The sequence below is a fragment of the Phyllobates terribilis genome, unplaced genomic scaffold (assembly GCF_046119375.1).
Source record: "Phyllobates terribilis strain yellow unplaced genomic scaffold, ASM4611937v1 Scaffold_236__1_contigs__length_3049075, whole genome shotgun sequence".
NCBI lineage: Eukaryota > Metazoa > Chordata > Amphibia > Anura > Dendrobatidae > Phyllobates > Phyllobates terribilis.
In genome coordinates, this window is record NW_027362996.1 from 502,784 (window position 1) to 515,936 (window position 13,153).

The window sequence follows — 13,153 nt, forward strand, 5'->3', positions numbered from 1 at the left end:
CTATTTAGCAAATGCCCTTGTTATCAACAGCAGCCTTTTAAACTCACCTGAGCTAACAGGTATGTGCGCTGGTTACTCTGCTGCGCTTAAAATTTCTTTTTTGGTTTGCTACAATGCCTTTTCTGAAACGTTGTCTCCTTCTGCTGGAACACTGACTTCTTTCATTTAATGCCTGCAGACTATAAAAGAGAACCCAACCCAAAAAGTTTGGTTGATTAGTCTGTGGCATTCTGTTAAACTGTTGCTTATGGCGGTCTCTGTGAGCTTCTCAGCGACATTCAGCCAGCCAGGTATCCTGCCTGCAGTAGATGGAATGTGGCAATGGAACGCTGGCTGCGCGTGTCATAATAGGCTCTGAGCCTTTATATACCTGTGCACAGCAGCAGCCACCTTCAGTCTGCTGCTGGACAGCCAGCAGCAGCAGCAGCAGGAGAGGTATGTAATCAGGAGCCCTCCTGCTAAGGGTAGACAGCTGCTCGTTCCACCCCACCCCCCGCCTTAATTGGTTCTCCTCCCTTCCAACGGTGTTGAGGCGGGTGGGAACAGCAGGGGGTGAAGGTGCTGTGTTTAAAGAGGTGGAGTTATGCAGATCTAAAACGCGTGGATTGCAGCAGCAGCAAGCCGAAAAGTGCAGGCATGTAAGGGATCTAGAGGTTGACAACATGTCTTCTTAACGGGAGTCCAGGAGCTCATCTCCACAAATGGACTTTTCAGGATCCTTGGGTGGCTCCGTAGTTTGAAACCAATTCTGGTTATCGCTTCTCGGCCTTTTGGCTAAGATCAAGTGTAGTATCTGTTCTTATCAACTGGAGGGACTCAAGCCCGACTTGTGGAAGCCCAAAACTATCCACAAGCTAATCAGAGCCAAGGATGACGTGGAGAACATCACAGGACTTCACCAGGACACGCTGGAGACTGTGTGGACAAATGTGTCGTCTGACAGGCTGACCAACGGGCACAAGGACTTGTCGTGGATGGCGATTCAGGGCGGACTGCCCGTCCGGTCATTCTTGCATGCCCGGAATCTGTGCAAGACCCGGTACTGCCCAAGGTGCCCCTTCGTGGAGGAAACATCTTTGCACACTTTTTGGGACTGCGGATTTGCACAGCGCCTATTGACTGCACTTGAGGACGACCTGAGGAACTCTGTCCCCAGGGCGAGCCTATCGCACCATTCTGTGCTTTACGGACTCTTCCCTGGGGTTCATACCGTCGGAGCCATCCAGGAGGCTTGGCGCCTTATGAACTGCTTCAAGGATGCCGTTTGGGTCGCCAGGAACCGGCTCATCTTGAGGAGGGAGAGGATGTCCATCCAGGACTGCCGCAGGCTGATCCACAGCCTGCTCAGAGACTATTCCATCATGGACGGTCCGGAGGACGAGGACGAGGACTAAACCCCTCCTCCCCCTCTCCCCTTATGTGTCTTGTCTTTCAATAAAGCTTCGGGCCTGTGATTTTCCCCTCCCCATCCCCTTTTTCCCAATCCCCATCCCTTATCACGGTTCGTCGTACTGTATTGATTGACATGCTTTTTCTTTCAGATTGAGTGTTTTGTGTAGCATAGGGGTGTGATGTGTCTAGTTAGTGCGTCGTATCCTCATGCTATGTAAATATGATGTAGAATTCTGTGTGTACTGGGCTGCGGCACTGTACACTGTCTGTTAACTTATTTTTTGTGCTAATAAAAGATATATTCAATCAAAAAAATCTGTTCTTATCAGTTTAATATCTGATACGTCCCCTATCTGGGGACCATATATTAAATGGATTTTTAGAACAGGGAGATGGAAAAAGAGCTTGCTCTGTCCACTCCACGCATTGACCTGGTATTGCAGTATCTCCAGGACCGGTGCACCCCTTCTTTAATGCAGTTTCTAAAATCAGAAAGAATTGAATTCAATGTTTTTTGTTCATTTTGCTTGTTTGTCGGATTTGGGGATGGACTCTTTGGCTTTGCTTTTCTTCTCTTCATTGGATTTTTCATGTTCAAAGTTGCAGAAGCCAGATTACAAGCTCATTTTGGTTCAACTTCAGCAACTGTGCATTGCATTGCCATGTAATGTGATGCAATGCTATCTTTCTAGCTCTCCCTTTTTACTTCCTTTTGGATAAACAGACATATTAGGCAAGCATTTTGGAGCTTTCACCTAAATAACTACAGGTGGTGAGATAAGCTGCACAATATAATTGACCTTTCAGTATATTGTTGCACACACACCATCTATTTAGCAAATGCCCTTGTTATCAACAGCAGCCTTTTAAACTCACCTGAGCTAACAGGTATGTGCGCTGGTTACTCTGCTGCGCTTAAAATTTCTTTTTTGGTTTGCTACAATGCCTTTTCTGAAACGTTGTCTCCTTCTGCTGGAACACTGACTTCTTTCATTTAATGCCTGCAGACTATAAAAGAGAACCCAACCCAAAAAGTTTGGTTGATTAGTCTGTGGCATTCTGTTAAACTGTTGCTTATGGCGGTCTCTGTGAGCTTCTCAGCGACATTCAGCCAGCCAGGTATCCTGCCTGCAGTAGATGGAATGTGGCAATGGAACGCTGGCTGCGCGTGTCATAATAGGCTCTGAGCCTTTATATACCTGTGCACAGCAGCAGCCACCTTCAGTCTGCTGCTGGACAGCCAGCAGCAGCAGCAGCAGGAGAGGTATGTAATCAGGAGCCCTCCTGCTAAGGGTAGACAGCTGCTCGTTCCACCCCACCCCCCGCCTTAATTGGTTCTCCTCCCTTCCAACGGTGTTGAGGCGGGTGGGAACAGCAGGGGGTGAAGGTGCTGTGTTTAAAGAGGTGGAGTTATGCAGATCTAAAACGCGTGGATTGCAGCAGCAGCAAGCCGAAAAGTGCAGGCATGTAAGGGATCTAGAGGTTGACAACATGTCTTCTTAACGGGAGTCCAGGAGCTCATCTCCACAAATGGACTTTTCAGGATCCTTGGGTGGCTCCGTAGTTTGAAACCAATTCTGGTTATCGCTTCTCGGCCTTTTGGCTAAGATCAAGTGTAGTATCTGTTCTTATCAGTTTAATATCTGATACGTCCCCTATCTGGGGACCATATATTAAATGGATTTTTAGAACAGGGAGATGGAAAAAGAGCTTGCTCTGTCCACTCCACGCATTGACCTGGTATTGCAGTATCTCCAGGACCGGTGCACCCCTTCTTTAATGCAGTTTCTAAAATCAGAAAGAATTGAATTCAATGTTTTTTGTTCATTTTGCTTGTTTGTCGGATTTGGGGATGGACTCTTTGGCTTTGCTTTTCTTCTCCTCATTGGATTTTTCATGTTCAAAGTTGCAGAAGCCAGATTACAAGCTCATTTTGGTTCAACTTCAGCAACTGTGCATTGCATTGCCATGTAATGTGATGCAATGCTATCTTTCTAGCTCTCCCTTTTTACTTCCTTTTGGATAAACAGACATATTAGGCAAGCATTTTGGAGCTTTCACCTAAATAACTACAGGTGGTGAGATAAGCTGCACAATATAATTGACCTTTCAGTATATTGTTGCACACACACCATCTATTTAGCAAATGCCCTTGTTATCAACAGCAGCCTTTTAAACTCACCTGAGCTAACAGGTATGTGCGCTGGTTACTCTGCTGCGCTTAAAATTTCTTTTTTGGTTTGCTACAATGCCTTTTCTGAAACGTTGTCTCCTTCTGCTGGAACACTGACTTCTTTCATTTAATGCCTGCAGACTATAAAAGAGAACCCAACCCAAAAAGTTTGGTTGATTAGTCTGTGGCATTCTGTTAAACTGTTGCTTATGGCGGTCTCTGTGAGCTTCTCAGCGACATTCAGCCAGCCAGGTATCCTGCCTGCAGTAGATGGAATGTGGCAATGGAACGCTGGCTGCGCGTGTCATAATAGGCTCTGAGCCTTTATATACCTGTGCACAGCAGCAGCCACCTTCAGTCTGCTGCTGGACAGCCAGCAGCAGCAGCAGCAGCAGGAGAGGTATGTAATCAGGAGCCCTCCTGCTAAGGGTAGACAGCTGCTCGTTCCACCCCACCCCCCGCCTTAATTGGTTCTCCTCCCTTCCAACGGTGTTGAGGCGGGTGGGAACAGCAGGGGGTGAAGGTGCTGTGTTTAAAGAGGTGGAGTTATGCAGATCTAAAACGCGTGGATTGCAGCAGCAGCAAGCCGAAAAGTGCAGGCATGTAAGGGATCTAGAGGTTGACAACATGTCTTCTTAACGGGAGTCCAGGAGCTCATCTCCACAAATGGACTTTTCAGGATCCTTGGGTGGCTCCGTAGTTTGAAACCAATTCTGGTTATCGCTTCTCGGCCTTTTGGCTAAGATCAAGTGTAGTATCTGTTCTTATCAGTTTAATATCTGATACGTCCCCTATCTGGGGACCATATATTAAATGGATTTTTAGAACAGGGAGATGGAAAAAGAGCTTGCTCTGTCCACTCCACGCATTGACCTGGTATTGCAGTATCTCCAGGACCGGTGCACCCCTTCTTTAATGCAGTTTCTAAAATCAGAAAGAATTGAATTCAATGTTTTTTGTTCATTTTGCTTGTTTGTCGGATTTCTGGATGGACTCTTTGGCTTTGCTTTTCTTCTCCTCATTGGATTTTTCATGTTCAAAGTTGCAGAAGCCAGATTACAAGCTCATTTTGGTTCAACTTCAGCAACTGTGCATTGCATTGCCATGTAATGTGATGCAATGCTATCTTTCTAGCTCTCCCTTTTTACTTCCTTTTGGATAAACAGACATATTAGGCAAGCATTTTGGAGCTTTCACCTAAATAACTACAGGTGGTGAGATAAGCTGCACAATATAATTGACCTTTCAGTATATTGTTGCACACACACCATCTATTTAGCAAATGCCCTTGTTATCAACAGCAGCCTTTTAAACTCACCTGAGCTAACAGGTATGTGCGCTGGTTACTCTGCTGCGCTTAAAATTTCTTTTTTGGTTTGCTACAATGCCTTTTCTGAAACGTTGTCTCCTTCTGCTGGAACACTGACTTCTTTCATTTAATGCCTGCAGACTATAAAAGAGAACCCAACCCAAAAAGTTTGGTTGATTAGTCTGTGGCATTCTGTTAAACTGTTGCTTATGGCGGTCTCTGTGAGCTTCTCAGCGACATTCAGCCAGCCAGGTATCCTGCCTGCAGTAGATGGAATGTGGCAATGGAACGCTGGCTGCGCGTGTCATAATAGGCTCTGAGCCTTTATATACCTGTGCACAGCAGCAGCCACCTTCAGTCTGCTGCTGGACAGCCAGCAGCAGCAGCAGCAGGAGAGGTATGTAATCAGGAGCCCTCCTGCTAAGGGTAGACAGCTGCTCGTTCCACCCCACCCCCCGCCTTAATTGGTTCTCCTCCCTTCCAACGGTGTTGAGGCGGGTGGGAACAGCAGGGGGTGAAGGTGCTGTGTTTAAAGAGGTGGAGTTATGCAGATCTAAAACGCGTGGATTGCAGCAGCAGCAAGCCGAAAAGTGCAGGCATGTAAGGGATCTAGAGGTTGACAACATGTCTTCTTAACGGGAGTCCAGGAGCTCATCTCCACAAATGGACTTTTCAGGATCCTTGGGTGGCTCCGTAGTTTGAAACCAATTCTGGTTATCGCTTCTCGGCCTTTTGGCTAAGATCAAGTGTAGTATCTGTTCTTATCAGTTTAATATCTGATACGTCCCCTATCTGGGGACCATATATTAAATGGATTTTTAGAACAGGGAGATGGAAAAAGAGCTTGCTCTGTCCACTCCACGCATTGACCTGGTATTGCAGTATCTCCAGGACCGGTGCACCCCTTCTTTAATGCAGTTTCTAAAATCAGAAAGAATTGAATTCAATGTTTTTTGTTCATTTTGCTTGTTTGTCGGATTTGGGGATGGACTCTTTGGCTTTGCTTTTCTTCTCCTCATTGGATTTTTCATGTTCAAAGTTGCAGAAGCCAGATTACAAGCTCATTTTGGTTCAACTTCAGCAACTGTGCATTGCATTGCCATGTAATGTGATGCAATGCTATCTTTCTAGCTCTCCCTTTTTACTTCCTTTTGGATAAACAGACATATTAGGCAAGCATTTTGGAGCTTTCACCTAAATAACTACAGGTGGTGAGATAAGCTGCACAATATAATTGACCTTTCAGTATATTGTTGCACACACACCATCTATTTAGCAAATGCCCTTGTTATCAACAGCAGCCTTTTAAACTCACCTGAGCTAACAGGTATGTGCGCTGGTTACTCTGCTGCGCTTAAAATTTCTTTTTTGGTTTGCTACAATGCCTTTTCTGAAACGTTGTCTCCTTCTGCTGGAACACTGACTTCTTTCATTTAATGCCTGCAGACTATAAAAGAGAACCCAACCCAAAAAGTTTGGTTGATTAGTCTGTGGCATTCTGTTAAACTGTTGCTTATGGCGGTCTCTGTGAGCTTCTCAGCGACATTCAGCCAGCCAGGTATCCTGCCTGCAGTAGATGGAATGTGGCAATGGAACGCTGGCTGCGCGTGTCATAATAGGCTCTGAGCCTTTATATACCTGTGCACAGCAGCAGCCACCTTCAGTCTGCTGCTGGACAGCCAGCAGCAGCAGCAGCAGGAGAGGTATGTAATCAGGAGCCCTCCTGCTAAGGGTAGACAGCTGCTCGTTCCACCCCACCCCCCGCCTTAATTGGTTCTCCTCCCTTCCAACGGTGTTGAGGCGGGTGGGAACAGCAGGGGGTGAAGGTGCTGTGTTTAAAGAGGTGGAGTTATGCAGATCTAAAACGCGTGGATTGCAGCAGCAGCAAGCCGAAAAGTGCAGGCATGTAAGGGATCTAGAGGTTGACAACATGTCTTCTTAACGGGAGTCCAGGAGCTCATCTCCACAAATGGACTTTTCAGGATCCTTGGGTGGCTCCGTAGTTTGAAACCAATTCTGGTTATCGCTTCTCGGCCTTTTGGCTAAGATCAAGTGTAGTATCTGTTCTTATCAGTTTAATATCTGATACGTCCCCTATCTGGGGACCATATATTAAATGGATTTTTAGGACAGGGAGATGGAAAAAGAGCTTGCTCTGTCCACTCCACGCATTGACCTGGTATTGCAGTATCTCCAGGACTGGTGCACCCCTTCTTTAATGCAGTTTCTAAAATCAGAAAGAATTGAATTCAATGTTTTTTGTTCATTTTGCTTGTTTGTCGGATTTGGGGATGGACTCTTTGGCTTTGCTTTTCTTCTCCTCATTGGATTTTTCATGTTCAAAGTTGCAGAAGCCAGATTACAAGCTCATTTTGGTTCAACTTCAGCAACTGTGGATTGCATTGCCATGTAATGTGATGCAATGCTATCTTTCTAGCTCTCCCTTTTTACTTCCTTTTGGATAAACAGACATATTAGGCAAGCATTTTGGAGCTTTCACCTAAATAACTACAGGTGGTGAGATAAGCTGCACAATATAATTGACCTTTCAGTATATTGTTGCACACACACCATCTATTTAGCAAATGCCCTTGTTATCAACAGCAGCCTTTTAAACTCACCTGAGCTAACAGGTATGTGCGCTGGTTACTCTGCTGCGCTTAAAATTTCTTTTTTGGTTTGCTACAATGCCTTTTCTGAAACGTTGTCTCCTTCTGCTGGAACACTGACTTCTTTCATTTAATGCCTGCAGACTATAAAAGAGAACCCAACCCAAAAAGTTTGGTTGATTAGTCTGTGGCATTCTGTTAAACTGTTGCTTATGGCGGTCTCTGTGAGCTTCTCAGCGACATTCAGCCAGCCAGGTATCCTGCCTGCAGTAGATGGAATGTGGCAATGGAACGCTGGCTGCGCGTGTCATAATAGGCTCTGAGCCTTTATATACCTGTGCACAGCAGCAGCCACCTTCAGTCTGCTGCTGGACAGCCAGCAGCAGCAGCAGCAGGAGAGGTATGTAATCAGGAGCCCTCCTGCTAAGGGTAGACAGCTGCTCGTTCCACACCACCCCCCGCCTTAATTGGTTCTCCTCCCTTCCAACGGTGTTGAGGCGGGTGGGAACAGCAGGGGGTGAAGGTGCTGTGTTTAAAGAGGTGGAGTTATGCAGATCTAAAACGCGTGGATTGCAGCAGCAGCAAGCCGAAAAGTGCAGGCATGTAAGGGATCTAGAGGTTGACAACATGTCTTCTTAACGGGAGTCCAGGAGCTCATCTCCACAAATGGACTTTTCAGGATCCTTGGGTGGCTCCGTAGTTTGAAACCAATTCTGGTTATCGCTTCTCGGCCTTTTGGCTAAGATCAAGTGCAGTGATTTAGCGATTGCTGCCTTGGTTTTGGTTGGAGGTGTCTAGGGTACCTGGCTCGTCGGCCTTGGGGGATCGTCCTTACCTAATTGTGGGGACTTCACCCCCTTGCTGCTATAGGCGTGTCGGCTTAGTCCCCAGACAACGGGAAGTGATCATACTCGCTCCTTCTGTGTGTTGGAGTGGAGATTACGCTCATTCTGTTGGAGAATCATGGCAACAGAGGCGGAGTTGTGGCCGAAGTTGGAGGTTCCAGAACATGCACGTGTGGAGACCGCTTTCCGGATTTTTGTCCGGAGAGACTGTCAGAAGGTTAAGGACTTTCGGTTTATTATGAAGGAGATCATCTTGGGTGTCGCAAAGGTGAATAAAGAAGACATCGTGGCAGTTATGGATTATCCCCAAAAGGGTGTCTATGACGTGTTTTTTGAGTCTAGGAAGATTTTGGAGAACTATATGGATTCTTTTGATGAATTGAGACATGAGAAGTTTGTTGGAATTCGGTTTCAACGTCACGTATTTAGTAGTGAAAAGATGGTGACAGTGAAAATGTTTTCACCACTGGTTCCAGAAGAGGACATTGTCACGTTTTTGAGTGGTTTTGCCAAGTCTGTAGTATCAAAAGGTAAAGTAATGAATGAATTCGGAGTATGGACGGGAAAGTGGAAATTTTTTGTGGAATTTAACATGAACAAGGATAGGAGTTTTTCCTACCCGCCTCAAAGGTTTAAGCTTGGTAAAGTAAGTGGGAATTTATTCTTTAATGGGATGGATTCCTTTTGTTCAATTTGTGAGGTATATGGTCATAAACGTGAAGACTGTACTGCAGAAAAGTGTTGGAAGTGTAAAGCGGAAGGACATGTTTCTAAATCATGTCCAGTAGAAAGGAATAAGTGTAACCTGTGTATGGAAATTGGGCATAGGTTTAAGGAATGCCCAAAGAGAAAGAGTAATAAGGAGAAGATGGAAAGTGCAAAGGCGGAAAAGAAAGAAAAAAAGAAGACGGTAGAGGTTCAGAGGCAAACAGAAGAGGAGGAAGCTGATAAAGAAATGGACAAAGTTAAAAAAGGAATTGCGGAAATGAAGGGAAGTGGTGTGTGTTTTGAAGCTTTTTTTCCAAAGGTAATCGCAAGTGTGAAGGCAAATAAAGAGAGGTTTTTTGAAACCTATAAGGTGGGAAGGACATGGATAGATTATGTGAATACAAACTTTGAATCTTTCTCGCAAGAGAAAGGACTGTTGGAGTATCTAACATATTATGCGTTGAAGGGAGGAATGCAGTAATGTGTTTTGTTTCCTTCCTCTATATATTATGTGTCTGAGAGGAAATACTGGTTGTTGTTTTGTTTTTTTTGTATATGCATTAAATAATGTTTTTTTGTTTTAAAATGACACGATGATGGATTTGGTCCATCACCGTTTTCAGAAGTATGGAATCGAGATGGTACTTGTAATCTGAGTGTTAAGAAAAAAAAAAAAAAAAAAATCTGTTCTTATCAGTTTAATATCTGATACGTCCCCTATCTGGGGACCATATATTAAATGGATTTTTAGAACAGGGAGATGGAAAAAGAGCTTGCTCTGTCCACTCCACGCATTGACCTGGTATTGCAGTATCTCCAGGACCGGTGCACCCCTTCTTTAATGCAGTTTCTAAAATCAGAAAGAATTGAATTCAATGTTTTTTGTTCATTTTGCTTGTTTGTCGGATTTGGGGATGGACTCTTTGGCTTTGCTTTTCTTCTCCTCATTGGATTTTTCATGTTCAAAGTTGCAGAAGCCAGATTACAAGCTCATTTTGGTTCAACTTCAGCAACTGTGCATTGCATTGCCATGTAATGTGATGCAATGCTATCTTTCTAGCTCTCCCTTTTTACTTCCTTTTGGATAAACAGACATATTAGGCAAGCATTTTGGAGCTTTCACCTAAATAACTACAGGTGGTGAGATAAGCTGCACAATATAATTGACCTTTCAGTATATTGTTGCACACACACCATCTATTTAGCAAATGCCCTTGTTATCAACAGCAGCCTTTTAAACTCACCTGAGCTAACAGGTATGTGCGCTGGTTACTCTGCTGCGCTTAAAATTTCTTTTTTGGTTTGCTACAATGCCTTTTCTGAAACGTTGTCTCCTTCTGCTGGAACACTGACTTCTTTCATTTAATGCCTGCAGACTATAAAAGAGAACCCAACCCAAAAAGTTTGGTTGATTAGTCTGTGGCATTCTGTTAAACTGTTGCTTATGGCGGTCTCTGTGAGCTTCTCAGCGACATTCAGCCAGCCAGGTATCCTGCCTGCAGTAGATGGAATGTGGCAATGGAACGCTGGCTGCGCGTGTCATAATAGGCTCTGAGCCTTTATATACCTGTGCACAGCAGCAGCCACCTTCAGTCTGCTGCTGGACAGCCAGCAGCAGCAGCAGCAGGAGAGGTATGTAATCAGGAGCCCTCCTGCTAAGGGTAGACAGCTGCTCGTTCCACCCCACCCCCCGCCTTAATTGGTTCTCCTCCCTTCCAAGGGTGTTGAGGCGGGTGGGAACAGCAGGGGGTGAAGGTGCTGTGTTTAAAGAGGTGGAGTTATGCAGATCTAAAACGCGTGGATTGCAGCAGCAGCAAGCCGAAAAGTGCAGGCATGTAAGGGATCTAGAGGTTGACAACATGTCTTCTTAACGGGAGTCCAGGAGCTCATCTCCACAAATGGACTTTTCAGGATCCTTGGGTGGCTCCGTAGTTTGAAACCAATTCTGGTTATCGCTTCTCGGCCTTTTGGCTAAGATCAAGTGTAGTATCTGTTCTTATCAGTTTAATATCTGATACGTCCCCTATCTGGGGACCATATATTAAATGGATTTTTAGAACAGGGAGATGGAAAAAGAGCTTGCTCTGTCCACTCCACGCATTGACCTGGTATTGCAGTATCTCCAGGACCGGTGCACCCCTTCTTTAATGCAGTTTCTAAAATCAGAAAGAATTGAATTCAATGTTTTTTGTTCATTTTGCTTGTTTGTCGGATTTGGGGATGGACTCTTTGGCTTTGCTTTTCTTCTCCTCATTGGATTTTTCATGTTCAAAGTTGCAGAAGCCAGATTACAAGCTCATTTTGGTTCAACTTCAGCAACTGTGCATTGCATTGCCATGTAATGTAATGTAATGCAATGCTATCTTTCTAGCTCTCCCTTTTTACTTCCTTTTGGATAAACAGACATATTAGGCAAGCATTTTGGAGCTTTCACCTAAATAACTACAGGTGGTGAGATAAGCTGCACAATATAATTGACCTTTCAGTATATTGTTGCACACACACCATCTATTTAGCAAATGCCCTTGTTATCAACAGCAGCCTTTTAAACTCACCTGAGCTAACAGGTATGTGCGCTGGTTACTCTGCTGCGCTTAAAATTTCTTTTTTGGTTTGCTACAATGCCTTTTCTGAAACGTTGTCTCCTTCTGCTGGAACACTGACTTCTTTCATTTAATGCCTGCAGACTATAAAAGAGAACCCAACCCAAAAAGTTTGGTTGATTAGTCTGTGGCATTCTGTTAAACTGTTGCTTATGGCGGTCTCTGTGAGCTTCTCAGCGACATTCAGCCAGCCAGGTATCCTGCCTGCAGTAGATGGAATGTGGCAATGGAACGCTGGCTGCGCGTGTCATAATAGGCTCTGAGCCTTTATATACCTGTGCACAGCAGCAGCCACCTTCAGTTTGCTGCTGGACAGCCAGCAGCAGCAGCAGCAGGAGAGGTATGTAATCAGGAGCCCTCCTGCTAAGGGTAGACAGCTGCTCGTTCCACCCCACCCCCCGCCTTAATTGGTTCTCCTCCCTTCCAACGGTGTTGAGGCGGGTGGGAACAGCAGGGGGTGAAGGTGCTGTGTTTAAAGAGGTGGAGTTATGCAGATCTAAAACGCGTGGATTGCAGCAGCAGCAAGCCGAAAAGTGCAGGCATGTAAGGGATCTAGAGGTTGACAACATGTCTTCTTAACGGGAGTCCAGGAGCTCATCTCCACAAATGGACTTTTCAGGATCCTTGGGTGGCTCCGTAGTTTGAAACCAATTCTGGTTATCGCTTCTCGGCCTTTTGGCTAAGATCAAGTGTAGTATCTGTTCTTATCAGTTTAATATCTGATACGTCCCCTATCTGGGGACCATATATTAAATGGATTTTTAGAACAGGGAGATGGAAAAAGAGCTTGCTCTGTCCACTCCACGCATTGACCTGGTATTGCAGTATCTCCAGGACCGGTGCACCCCTTCTTTAATGCAGTTTCTAAAATCAGAAAGAATTGAATTCAATGTTTTTTGTTCATTTTGCTTGTTTGTCGGATTTGGGGATGGACTCTTTGGCTTTGCTTTTCTTCTCCTCATTGGATTTTTCATGTTCAAAGTTGCAGAAGCCAGATTACAAGCTCATTTTGGTTCAACTTCAGCAACTGTGCATTGCATTGCCATGTAATGTGATGCAATGCTATCTTTCTAGCTCTCCCTTTTTACTTCCTTTTGGATAAACAGACATATTAGGCAAGCATTTTGGAGCTTTCACCTAAATAACTACAGGTGGTGAGATAAGCTGCACAATATAATTGACCTTTCAGTATATTGTTGCACACACACCATCTATTTAGCAAATGCCCTTGTTATCAACAGCAGCCTTTTAAACTCACCTGAGCTAACAGGTATGTGCGCTGGTTACTCTGCTGCGCTTAAAATTTCTTTTTTGGTTTGCTACAATGCCTTTTCTGAAACGTTGTCTCCTTCTGCTGGAACACTGACTTCTTTCATTTAATGCCTGCAGACTATAAAAGAGAACCCAACCCAAAAAGTTTGGTTGATTAGTCTGTGGCATTCTGTTAAACTGTTGCTTATGGCGGTCTCTGTGAGCTTCTCAGCGACATTCAGCCAGCCAGGTATCCTGCCTGC

The 13,153-nt window shown here is 44.8% G+C and overlaps 8 non-coding genes and 1 pseudogene across 8 annotated transcripts; all 9 read left to right on the forward strand.

The window, feature by feature from the left end:
* Window positions 1-754: 754 nt before the first annotated feature.
* LOC141216900 (U2 spliceosomal RNA) lies at window positions 755-848 on the forward strand (annotated as a pseudogene).
* Window positions 849-1,666: 818 nt separating this feature from the next.
* LOC141216736 (U2 spliceosomal RNA) lies at window positions 1,667-1,860 on the forward strand. Its single transcript, XR_012285755.1, has one exon. It is a non-coding gene; the product is annotated as a U2 spliceosomal RNA (small nuclear RNA).
* A 1,115-nt stretch (window positions 1,861-2,975) lies between these two features.
* Window positions 2,976-3,166, forward strand: LOC141217100 (U2 spliceosomal RNA). Its single transcript, XR_012285973.1, has one exon. It is a non-coding gene; the product is annotated as a U2 spliceosomal RNA (small nuclear RNA).
* Window positions 3,167-4,284: 1,118 nt separating this feature from the next.
* LOC141217102 (U2 spliceosomal RNA) lies at window positions 4,285-4,475 on the forward strand. Its single transcript, XR_012285975.1, has one exon. It is a non-coding gene; the product is annotated as a U2 spliceosomal RNA (small nuclear RNA).
* Window positions 4,476-5,590: 1,115 nt separating this feature from the next.
* On the forward strand, window positions 5,591-5,781 carry LOC141217103 (U2 spliceosomal RNA). Its single transcript, XR_012285976.1, has one exon. It is a non-coding gene; the product is annotated as a U2 spliceosomal RNA (small nuclear RNA).
* Window positions 5,782-6,896: 1,115 nt separating this feature from the next.
* On the forward strand, window positions 6,897-7,087 carry LOC141216491 (U2 spliceosomal RNA). The gene has a single exon (XR_012285522.1). It is a non-coding gene; the product is annotated as a U2 spliceosomal RNA (small nuclear RNA).
* Window positions 7,088-9,686: 2,599 nt separating this feature from the next.
* LOC141216847 (U2 spliceosomal RNA) lies at window positions 9,687-9,872 on the forward strand. The gene has a single exon (XR_012285837.1). It is a non-coding gene; the product is annotated as a U2 spliceosomal RNA (small nuclear RNA).
* A 1,115-nt stretch (window positions 9,873-10,987) lies between these two features.
* On the forward strand, window positions 10,988-11,178 carry LOC141217104 (U2 spliceosomal RNA). Its single transcript, XR_012285977.1, has one exon. It is a non-coding gene; the product is annotated as a U2 spliceosomal RNA (small nuclear RNA).
* A 1,120-nt stretch (window positions 11,179-12,298) lies between these two features.
* Window positions 12,299-12,489, forward strand: LOC141217105 (U2 spliceosomal RNA). The gene has a single exon (XR_012285978.1). It is a non-coding gene; the product is annotated as a U2 spliceosomal RNA (small nuclear RNA).
* The last annotated feature ends 664 nt before the right edge of the window (window positions 12,490-13,153 follow it).